We start from the raw sequence: 10,560 nt of genomic DNA, 5'->3' as shown, positions 1-10,560 counted from the left end.
TAATATCATTGAATTCAAGTTTAATACAATCCATTATACATTGACTCACTTGTAACCTACTGTTTTCAATTGTAGATAATTATTACGGTAAAAGCAATCAACTTAAGATATTAAAAATACAAATATTTTTTTCCGATAGTCAACTGAGATTCGTTAATAAATTTTAATTATGATCGGAACTAGAGCAATTATTCGTACATTATTTTAAGTAGGTACCTTTAAATCGTGTCGCATAATCTTATCTTGAGTAAGACAAAATGGTACCTACCTAACAGTAATTATTATCTCTTTCCCGACATTACTTTAATTTTTTCTGCCCTTATTGATGTCATGCGTCATCTAACAGTCATGTCAGTTAATAGATGGTCGGCTATACCTATAAGGTCCATGGATTTGGAATAAAAGTTTTCGGATTTTCGATTCGGCCATCATTGTCCGTCAAGCATCACAATTCACAACATATGTGTAAAGGTACTTGACGTTGACGCCTTTACGCAATTGACAATGTAAAACTTTGTCCTACAGGAAAATTATTAAAAGTACAAAGCTGGTTGTAGTTGAATAATCGATTTGTTGTTATTTCAACGCAAATAATTATGTGGTGGATATTGCAAGTGCTGATTAGTTAATAATTTCTTATAATCGGATATAATCCCTAACAAAATCTAATAAATTGGTACCTATAACAATCTATATTTAAACTAAGTGCATATATTATATATTTATATTATATCTAATTGAAAAAAAAACGGTTTTACGATATAACTTCAACGCAATGTCACGTTCATAAGGAAATACGTGTAAGTTTATATTTTAAGTGGATTTGGCTTTTCCAATTATATATTCTTTTCAAAATCATTCTCATCATACGGTATATTAATATGTCACTTCCATGTGCGTTTTAAAAGGGTTGATATCCAAATCAGTGAACAGTCGTGGCTAAGCGGTTAATCCCTTCGAACTACGACTGTGTATTGTGTCAGTTAAACACGTATGTTGACAATCAAAATGTATAATATTATTTTAATTGTCTTAGAACTCTTGTTTTAACAAAAAAAATAATTCTGAACATTGTACACACAATAAGTAAAATATATTTGGTTTGAAAAAAATAATGTTTATATTCGAGTTGTAGTTGCTGCGTGGATTTCTATAGCCCATTGAAAGTTCAATAGCTTTAACGTCGTCATTACTGGTCAATATAACATTTTCTATAACCGTCACTATTATAAGCAGTATATAGCTGCTAACGTCCCAAAGTGAAACCATCCATTTATCCACTCGAATGCCGACTAAAGTGTTCCGTGTTGTTGAATACAGCAGAAGAATTGACTTCGAGTTCTGTATCAATAATACTTCTTTTGTGCTTTCACACAGCTAGTTATATAATATGCTCAAGACATCCTAAAAGGAGTATAAACTATAAACATCATGTATTTTGATGCGTAAGCTTGTAGCTTAGATAAAAATAATACTTGAAACTTTGTATTATTACCACTTTGTATTATTTACACCACATAGCCGCGCGGTCGAATATTTTTAAAATCTCGAGCAAAATATAATCGCTGAACGATCCGGCTTCACCCGTATACCGTATTTTTGTGTTATAACTTTTTTTTTATAAGTTTTTATTCTGTGGTAGAGATTGCTTTTAGATCATTACCATCATTAATATTATGATATAGATCAAATTGTTTTATTAAAAATAGTTATATTTCTGGGTACTCTTCTAAAAAGTTATAATGTCTTACGACGTCGTTATACCACGTTACGGTAATATAAAACTCACCAACGTTTGAATTGACATATTAAGAGGACGTCATGCCCGCATGTGATGATATAACAACCAAAAACGACTACAGGACGTAGAAAAAAAATCCCTTCTTCAAATTAATTTTCAGATATTCAATATTAAAAACGTAACAAACATACACGTCCGTGCTATCTCTATGGTTTTCGGAACGTACCTATGTACAAAAAATAAATTTTTTCACAAACTGTACGAACTATATCATTTATAACGCCCCTGTACTGCGCACGGCCCGGCACGGGCCAACTAGTTAGTTTATAATATTATAATATATATTATCAACTATTAAGTTCAGTGCTAAACCCATAATATGATAAGTCTGGTTCTGGACATGGAGCTCTTAAAATCATCAAAATAAGTGCTTAAAATAATACATAAAAACTTCATTAAAAGCAAAAAACTAACTCCGCCGAGGAAAAAAATATCGAGCTTATATCTCAGATAACAGACCCGAATCCAGATAATATTATATAACTTTTTAAAACTGTACTAGTGGAAAACTATTATCATTACTAATTTCCTATTATAATTAATGTATAAATTAAATTAATACACAAAACAAAAACCGTTGAAATAATCGACGAACAGCAAAACCGAGAATTGACTAATCACAGTATATTAATATATTATGTTATAGTTTGTCGGTATTGCTTGAAATCACTGATACACCGAGAATCAGTTATTCTTTGTTTTTCCTGTAACATTAATATCAGAATGTTAGAATATATTTTGTATTTTGTATATTGTATTGTCCGTGGCTACCAAAGAGGCGACGCAACGGATAGTAGAAATCATCTAAGTTGAGTAGAGTATTACTATAATAGTCAACAGATAAAAGGTAATTAAGAAAAAAAATGATTGAGAAACTCGGGTTTTTGTAAGTAATTACTGGCTACTGACTACTGTCTGCGTTATTTCAAAGTTAAAATTATATATTAAAAGTTATAATAATAAATGTATGTAATATGTGATACAAAAAATCGAATTCGCGGTATAGACGTCTTTTACGCCGACAAGAAACGTACTCACGACTTTTGGCTGCACTGCTGCCGAAAATCACGAGTGCAGAATAATTTTTAACCGAGCGAAACCGACATGATAATTAAATCCGACACCCAGCAGTTTTAAATATCATAATAATAATATTATGCGCAGTCGTGTACACGATATTATTATATGCGACTCTATAATATAACTGTGCGACCGTACACGACGATTGTGGTCGATGGTGGGACGTGGGTGAACCGGGGCGTGAGTGCGTGTGGGTGGGTGGGTGGGTGGGTGGCAAACGGTGGCGAGCGGGGGGATGAAAGAGCTGTGTGGAAAACGCTTATGCGCGTGTTTCTGTCACCCCCGGGTCGGCGGCGATGATTAGGCTGGCAAACACGTCAAATCCACACGCCGCACAATGGATATAAAACCCGCCGCCACCGGCGTAATCGTAGTGGTAGATGGTAGTTGTAGTAGTCGTCGTTGTCGCCGCCGCCGCCGTCATCGTCGATGTCACCGCCGCGCGACGTCTCTGTATACGAAAAAAAATCTCTTCGCGCCGATCGACGACACACTACGCCGCCCCGCCGCCGCCACCCGCGCCGTGATATTATTTTCTCGGACGGTAAACACAAACCGTCTGCGGCGTTTAATATTATATATACTGCACGCGTCTATTATACAACATTATATTATTATATTGTATAAGCACGCCGAGGGTGCGGGTGTGTCGTGTGTGAGTGCGCGCGCGTGAGGAAAAACAGAAAAGCTCTCAGAAATCCTGCTGCTGCAAGTCAGGGGCGACGGTCGTGTGTGTATATATATGTGTGTGTGTGTGTGTGTGTGTGTGTGTGTGTGTGTGTGGATCGGAAGGGCGACCGGTGAGGGTGGAAAAGTAGAAGGAAAACGGTTTTTTTTTTTTATGTAAACCGCAGAACCCGTCTAATAACAATCACAAAAATAATAATAATAATATATATACGTGTTATGTACGCCCTTATTGTCGTCGCTATATAGACATACATAGGCGTCAGAAGTGTACGCGTCTGATAGATTCTTTTCCTTTTCTCTCTTTTTCCCTTTCAAACGTGCGACGTATATACGACGCGTTGTGTACATGTATACGCTGCACGCGTGTTTTTACGACGAAATTGACAAGCGGCGTTTTAATGACCTTTCAACAACGGTTATCCGTTGTCAGTTTTTGTTCGCTACGGGGGTGGGTAAAAAAGAATAAAGTAACGGCCGGCCCTAAGTTCACTCGATATGTATTATATAAATGCAATTTGTTAAAAAAAAACTTCTGATTTTAGATCGTCGACTGTTACAACTACTATGATGTTCTTTGAGCTCGACAATTTCACAAAGCCAAGTCGGTTATTTGTGACCTTCAAAAACTGTTTTCATTTTATTTTGATAAACTTAAGTGAAAATGAAAATTATTATGATGTAATTTTATTATGTACTTTATATTGTACAAATCGTTTGCGAAAATAGTATATCTATTCATTTGAATAACTAAATAAAATTGTTTATATTGTTTTAACGATTTTATTTAAAATTTTAACTAACTTTAGGTACTTAATATGGTTCAGACTTTAGTCATCAGCATTCCACACGTACGCGTATATATAGTGTGGTAATAAAAGTTCTATGTGTGCTGCAATAATGCAATCGTCATAAAAAGTTAGCAACGTCTTAATAATAAATTAAAAAACCACACGAGTAGGTACACGGCACAAAAAGCGTGAACAAAAATGTTCCAATTGTATTATATCTATTGTAAATCCGGTTACTTTAATCTAAAATATAATTACTTTAATATCTAAATATTTTATATTTTATGCATAATTTATTTTTATTTTTATTTATATTTTATTAATTAAAATAAACGCATACATACCAGCTATTTAAAATTAACAGATAAATATGTACTTAATAAATATAAATATATAAACATAATAGGTGTACCGTATAGGTAATATATTATAATTAAATCATAAAGGTCGGACACCTGTGGAAATGTCTATAAAGGTTTACCATCTCCATAATAAACGCCGTAATTTTCGCATTGTCTTTAGTAGAGGAAATCGGTAGGTCAGGATTTCTGATATGCTTTTACTAGACACACGTAGTATAAAAAGTTATGCAGAAATAGCCAGGTTTTGCGTGAAATCGTGGATATGTGTATATGCCTTACTGGCTTACTGGGAGAAATCCGGGATGGTTTTTGTTATTTTTTTTGAAATTTTAGTATTATATAGATTCGTAGGTACAAGGCACCTACAAACAGTTGTTGCCGTGACATTATCTTTGATATTTGATATTTTTACATTATAATATAATATTAATAAACCATACATATATAGGTACGTGCGTAGTGCCAAAGCCGGTAATTACTAGCTATATATGGTATATGGTATACATATAATATTATAATATTCAACGGAAATTACCATCGCAGCGATTGAAATAGAGAGCATTTTCGGGTCGGTATGGATGGAGTGATTGTGCAGTATTAAAATCAATTGGATTCGATTGTTGGATAAGGTGGTAGAAGAGGGAGACTGTCTCTAGCTATCCCATTGTCGGTGCAATAAGTGCAAAGTGTTTTCCGTAGTTAAATGCAAAACAACCGTCGGTGATCGGTGAGCGGAGGATGGAGGGTAGTTCATTATCATTTGTATCGTCGTCGTCGTCATCTCGGTTGCCCAAGAGAACGGGTTACGTCAAATAATAATTTAACTAACCGTCGCCGCCGTCGTAAAAAACCTTACATTGTATATACGCGTGAAATCGGCAATGGGTGGAAGAGACCCCGCACGTTACGATGATAAGGGGGTGGTCAAGACGGATGCAAACGCGGTGCGGGGGTGGAACGATAAAGATCCGGATAAGCATATTGTTGAAAAACACTTTTGTGGGGACGCCACTCGATAAATACAACGTTAAACGGTCGTTTCAAACGAACCGTCGTCGTATTAGCTGATTAAAATGCGACCATAATAATATACGAACTGCACTTTTAAAGTCGTATTTATAAAATTAATGCACGCGTATCAAATAAGTACTTCGTTTGTTCACCGTTCACGCCGTGATTTCAATATCACACATTTACACTATACACACACACGACAGTCGAAGCATCGACTATGTGGGTTTAACTAATTAACGATCGAATTGGTTGATATATTTTCGAGGATAACTACCAGCAATAAATTAATGTCTATTCTGTTATGGATTTACATATTTATTGGTTGATAAACGTTTCACATTAGTACTTATAATCATCATATGATAAGAAAATGTAACCATATCCACTGTACATAAGTTGTAGTATCTATAATTAAACGATAATGTATATAATGTCCTTTTTATTTATCTACTATAAACACTTACTTCATATCTTACTACCTACTCTTCTAATATATTAATGTTAATGAAATTTTTTTTAATAACTTGTATCTGTTTAGTATAACCTTTGATGCATTAAATTTTTATTTTTAAATTAGTTCATAATTATTAAATTAAATTATACCAATTAGTTATTTAGGTAACTATCATATTTTAAGGTTCTAGTATACTAGTATAGTAGTATGTATAATGTATAATATTATTTTCTATATTGTTTTTATTAATTTTACTATAACTCAATTCACATGTACCTACTCTCATTATTATATTATTGTAAATTGGAATATTATTCCGTAAATAAAATATTATTATTATTATTATTATTTATGTGTATAATATTATTTTTGACGTCATCCGTGACGAGTAGATACATTATCATGTGCAAAGTTTATAATAATTATCTACAAAATTATGTCTCATCACTTCTATTATATATTCATGCAGTTTGATTTTAATGCTACTTAGGGAAATATCGGATTTATGGCAAGGTACCTATCCTATTACTCGGAAAATCTTAAAACACTATGGTTGTAGACAATAAGATTATTATTGATTTCGCAGTGTAGGTAATAATTATTGTAGACCGGTGAAATAGTAGTAAAGTAAGTAAGTACAAAGTGCGTGCTTGCTAGAAAATTCACGGAGAAGTGCACGCGCACAGTTCCGAGCCATCAGACCAGAAAAGGGAGGATCGCCCCTTGCCGTTTATTCCTTAACGGGTGCCAGAAACTGAATAAATTGAAATCACTTCGTTATACTCGGTTCCCGGAAATTATTCAAATTCGACGATGGCTAAGTATAAACACTACAGCACAGTTTATAGTTTACATAATACTGACACCACGCTTGACTGTGTTTCTACGCGTTTCATTTCCGAGAAAAATAAAATGAAACTACAGACAATGTGTTTGTGTTGCCGTGACTCGTGTCTCGTGTTAATAATGGTCTAGTCTCGAACGACTCGCATCAGATATTAATGAGATACGTCGTGTTTTAATATTATATCAACAATAATTAACTATGTTATGTTTTTTTTTACGTTTTCGCAGAGATAGTGTACTTTTGTTTGTACATAGTGTACTTCAATACTATACATAATATACTTACGTCGGACGTAATCGTAAAATACTTTCGTCAGCAGACCTTGGTATCACGTTATTTCGTTACATTTTACAATCATTTTATGAGTTAGGTACAAGAAATGTTAATGTTTAATCAAATGCATAAAGTTGTACACTTGGCATTGTACTGTATATCCCTATTCGTTTTTAATGAAATATCAAACTTTCCCCCTTTAACTTTACAAACGCTAATTTAATATTTTAATTCAACGTTACCTACAACGTAGTATACAAAATTTAAAACTGATAATTATTTATTATAAATGATAATAAGAACATTAAGAACAATATTTTGTTCATTAATCTATACACTTTTCGCCTTTATTTGTATACAATCAACAATGGTAAAATAAAAACAAAACGTCTTTTGAATAATGTATTATTGTGGAAACCAAAAGTTATAACCAATTAGCCGTTAAAACCGGGACAATTCTAAATGCATGGGATGCCTGATCCTTTGTGCTGGCTGACACTAATACTTTTTGAAATTTAAAATACGATCATCATTGTGTTTGTCCAATGATTCCTATTGAAAATGTTCACTGAATTGAACAATGATCGTCCGGAAAAAATATGTTTTTAGATTCCTTGACACAATTATCTTGTTAATTTCGTTCCATTCTATGTGCTGTACTTCCTACAGGGACCTTTGTCTTCGCGACACATACAACATTGACTATACATATATATACTAATAAACGTAGGTCTTTTTCTCCCCTCGGCGTGTATACCTTCCATTCTTCACCGTGAAGTAGTGGTACAGTATACGTACTATACCTACCTACCTGGCAACCGCTTTCATGTTTGAACCTTTTTTTTTCCGGTTCCCATTATTCTCATTGTATACACGCGGATAAATTGCAGCCCGTCGCCCGGATCCTGAATAGACTGTAAATTTATTTCACAACATGACTCTCCCATGCCGACCAGATGATTTATAATCGCATAAACTGTCCATTACCCGTGGCGACCAAGGATAATGGTCGCAGGCCGATCTTTATTTGGCGTCCCTCGATTGTCTCGCACGCCTTTTATACACATCACATTTCAGAAATGTATAACATCGTCTTTTTGTTTAAAGAATATCGAAAGCGACGAATAAACTATTTCAAAACCTTTCAATATAATATAAAAAATAATGTTCGTGTTTTTCGAGTCTTGAAAACATATGTATGAGACGTATAATATGTATATATATATCCAGTGGTGCCAAAGGATATGTATAAATAAATGGCTGTGGACAAACATTTCTTATTAGGTATCGATACTGCATCAATCGCCTCCCTTTATAGTTAGCTCCAAGTAAGTAATATTGACAAGGTACCTTATACCTTATACCTATACGATTGTTGGACCTTAATAGTTGATATACTTACTTGAAGTTGTTTTATAAAATATTGCAGCCAGCTTTAAAAATAATATCCTTACACACACAATTTAAATATTTGGATTCGGAACCCGGCGTTCTTTATAAGCTTAATTGGACAATATACGCGATATTGTCATATTTTGTAATTTAAGAAGTATAAAAATATTTAGTAGACATGGGAAAACTCTAGATATAAAGACGTAATGCATAATAAGCGGTCGGGGGGATCCGTCAGCAATGCCACAAAAAGTTATTATAATATTTTGTAAACAGAAATCATAAGAACTATTATAAGGCTGCATAGGTTTGTACAATGTACATACTGTTTTATTTTAAACGACAAGTACAATTTATACGTAAATGTACCCTAGCTTTTATTTTACAATTTGCATAACGTATATTTTGCTTAAAATTACCCTATCTATTACTCCAACTGAATGTAAGTGTAGTTTTTAACATTAATATATTCTAATAATTTATATAATTCATTACTCTAATAAGAAATGTATAAGTAAAGTATTAAATATTATAATATATTATACGAATGGTTTTGTTAATAGTGTCTACGTTTTAATCATTGTCATGTGAGCTAGGTAAATAAATTATGTTTTATTGTTTAGATATGGAAGTATTATTTTTATATTAGAATTTATCTCAATTTATATTATAATATAGGTAAATACTAGATATAATTATCAAATATCAATACAACTAAGTAAACAGACCTAAACAGACATATTGTACTGTCTATTGTATGATTTGATTAGCGGCAAGACTTTTTATGAAAAAATACGAAAATAAAAGGATAATAATCTAATCACTGATACTTTTGAACGGTCATTAATTCATTTTATTTTGATATGATGCACAATTTTAAAGATAATGTAAATGCTTTTAAAACCGGCTAAGATAAATACAAGATTATTCAAAAATGGTAATGACTTTTGAGTAGGCTTACAATTATACGTCTGACAATAAATTATCCATACTTTTATAATTAATGTACAAAATCAATATTCGTTAAATATATAATATTATATTCTTATATATATATATAATATATATACGAACATGTTCAGTGGGGCCCAACATTTATTCTTGTAGAATAAATAAATAAATAAATATATATAAAATAAATTATGTGTGTGGGTATATAATAATGATTATCTTTTGAGTAATAACTGATTATTTATAACTGTTTAGTGTTTCAAATATGTTAAGAAAATCATATGATCACATAGTACCTATTCATATAGTTTTTAATAATATTTGTGTAAAATAAATAATTTTTTTATACCTACCTATACGAAAATCTGAAATAGTAAAAACTGTCCGCCGACGGCCGTGATTGCTACTAATTTGCTAGGTGCTACCTAACTCAATAAATAGAAATATTCCATGGTTTTAATTAATTTGCATGTCACCGTACAAAGTCTGTTACAACTTCCATTACCGTACAACAATTAAATGTTTTTATTTTACATTTTAAAGTTTCAGATAATAATATTATAAGTATCCTGCATTTTTTCATAGTCAAAACTATATTAGCTAGAAAATAAAAAGTAAATTAAATATTGAAATCGTAAAATGCCCGTAAATATTGTGTGTTTAGACAGCCTGCAGGATTATATTTTAAAAAGTATGTACAATTTTAATATTGCACTATTGCAGTTGTTTGTGTGTGATAAATATTAAGCAAAATGCAAATATATTATTTGATTTAACAATTGCTATAAAGATAAGCAATTCAATATAGCAAATACATTATAATATAATTATAATTTATAATATTCACGCACATTTAATGTCTACGAAATTTGGAATATATTCAAGTACCTATATGGCTATAATGCTAT

This window comes from Metopolophium dirhodum, chromosome 1 (assembly GCF_019925205.1).
Source record: "Metopolophium dirhodum isolate CAU chromosome 1, ASM1992520v1, whole genome shotgun sequence".
NCBI classification, from domain to species: Eukaryota; Metazoa; Arthropoda; class Insecta; order Hemiptera; family Aphididae; genus Metopolophium; species Metopolophium dirhodum.
The sequence above is the reverse complement of the archived record's forward strand: the minus strand, read 5'-3'. Positions refer to the sequence as shown.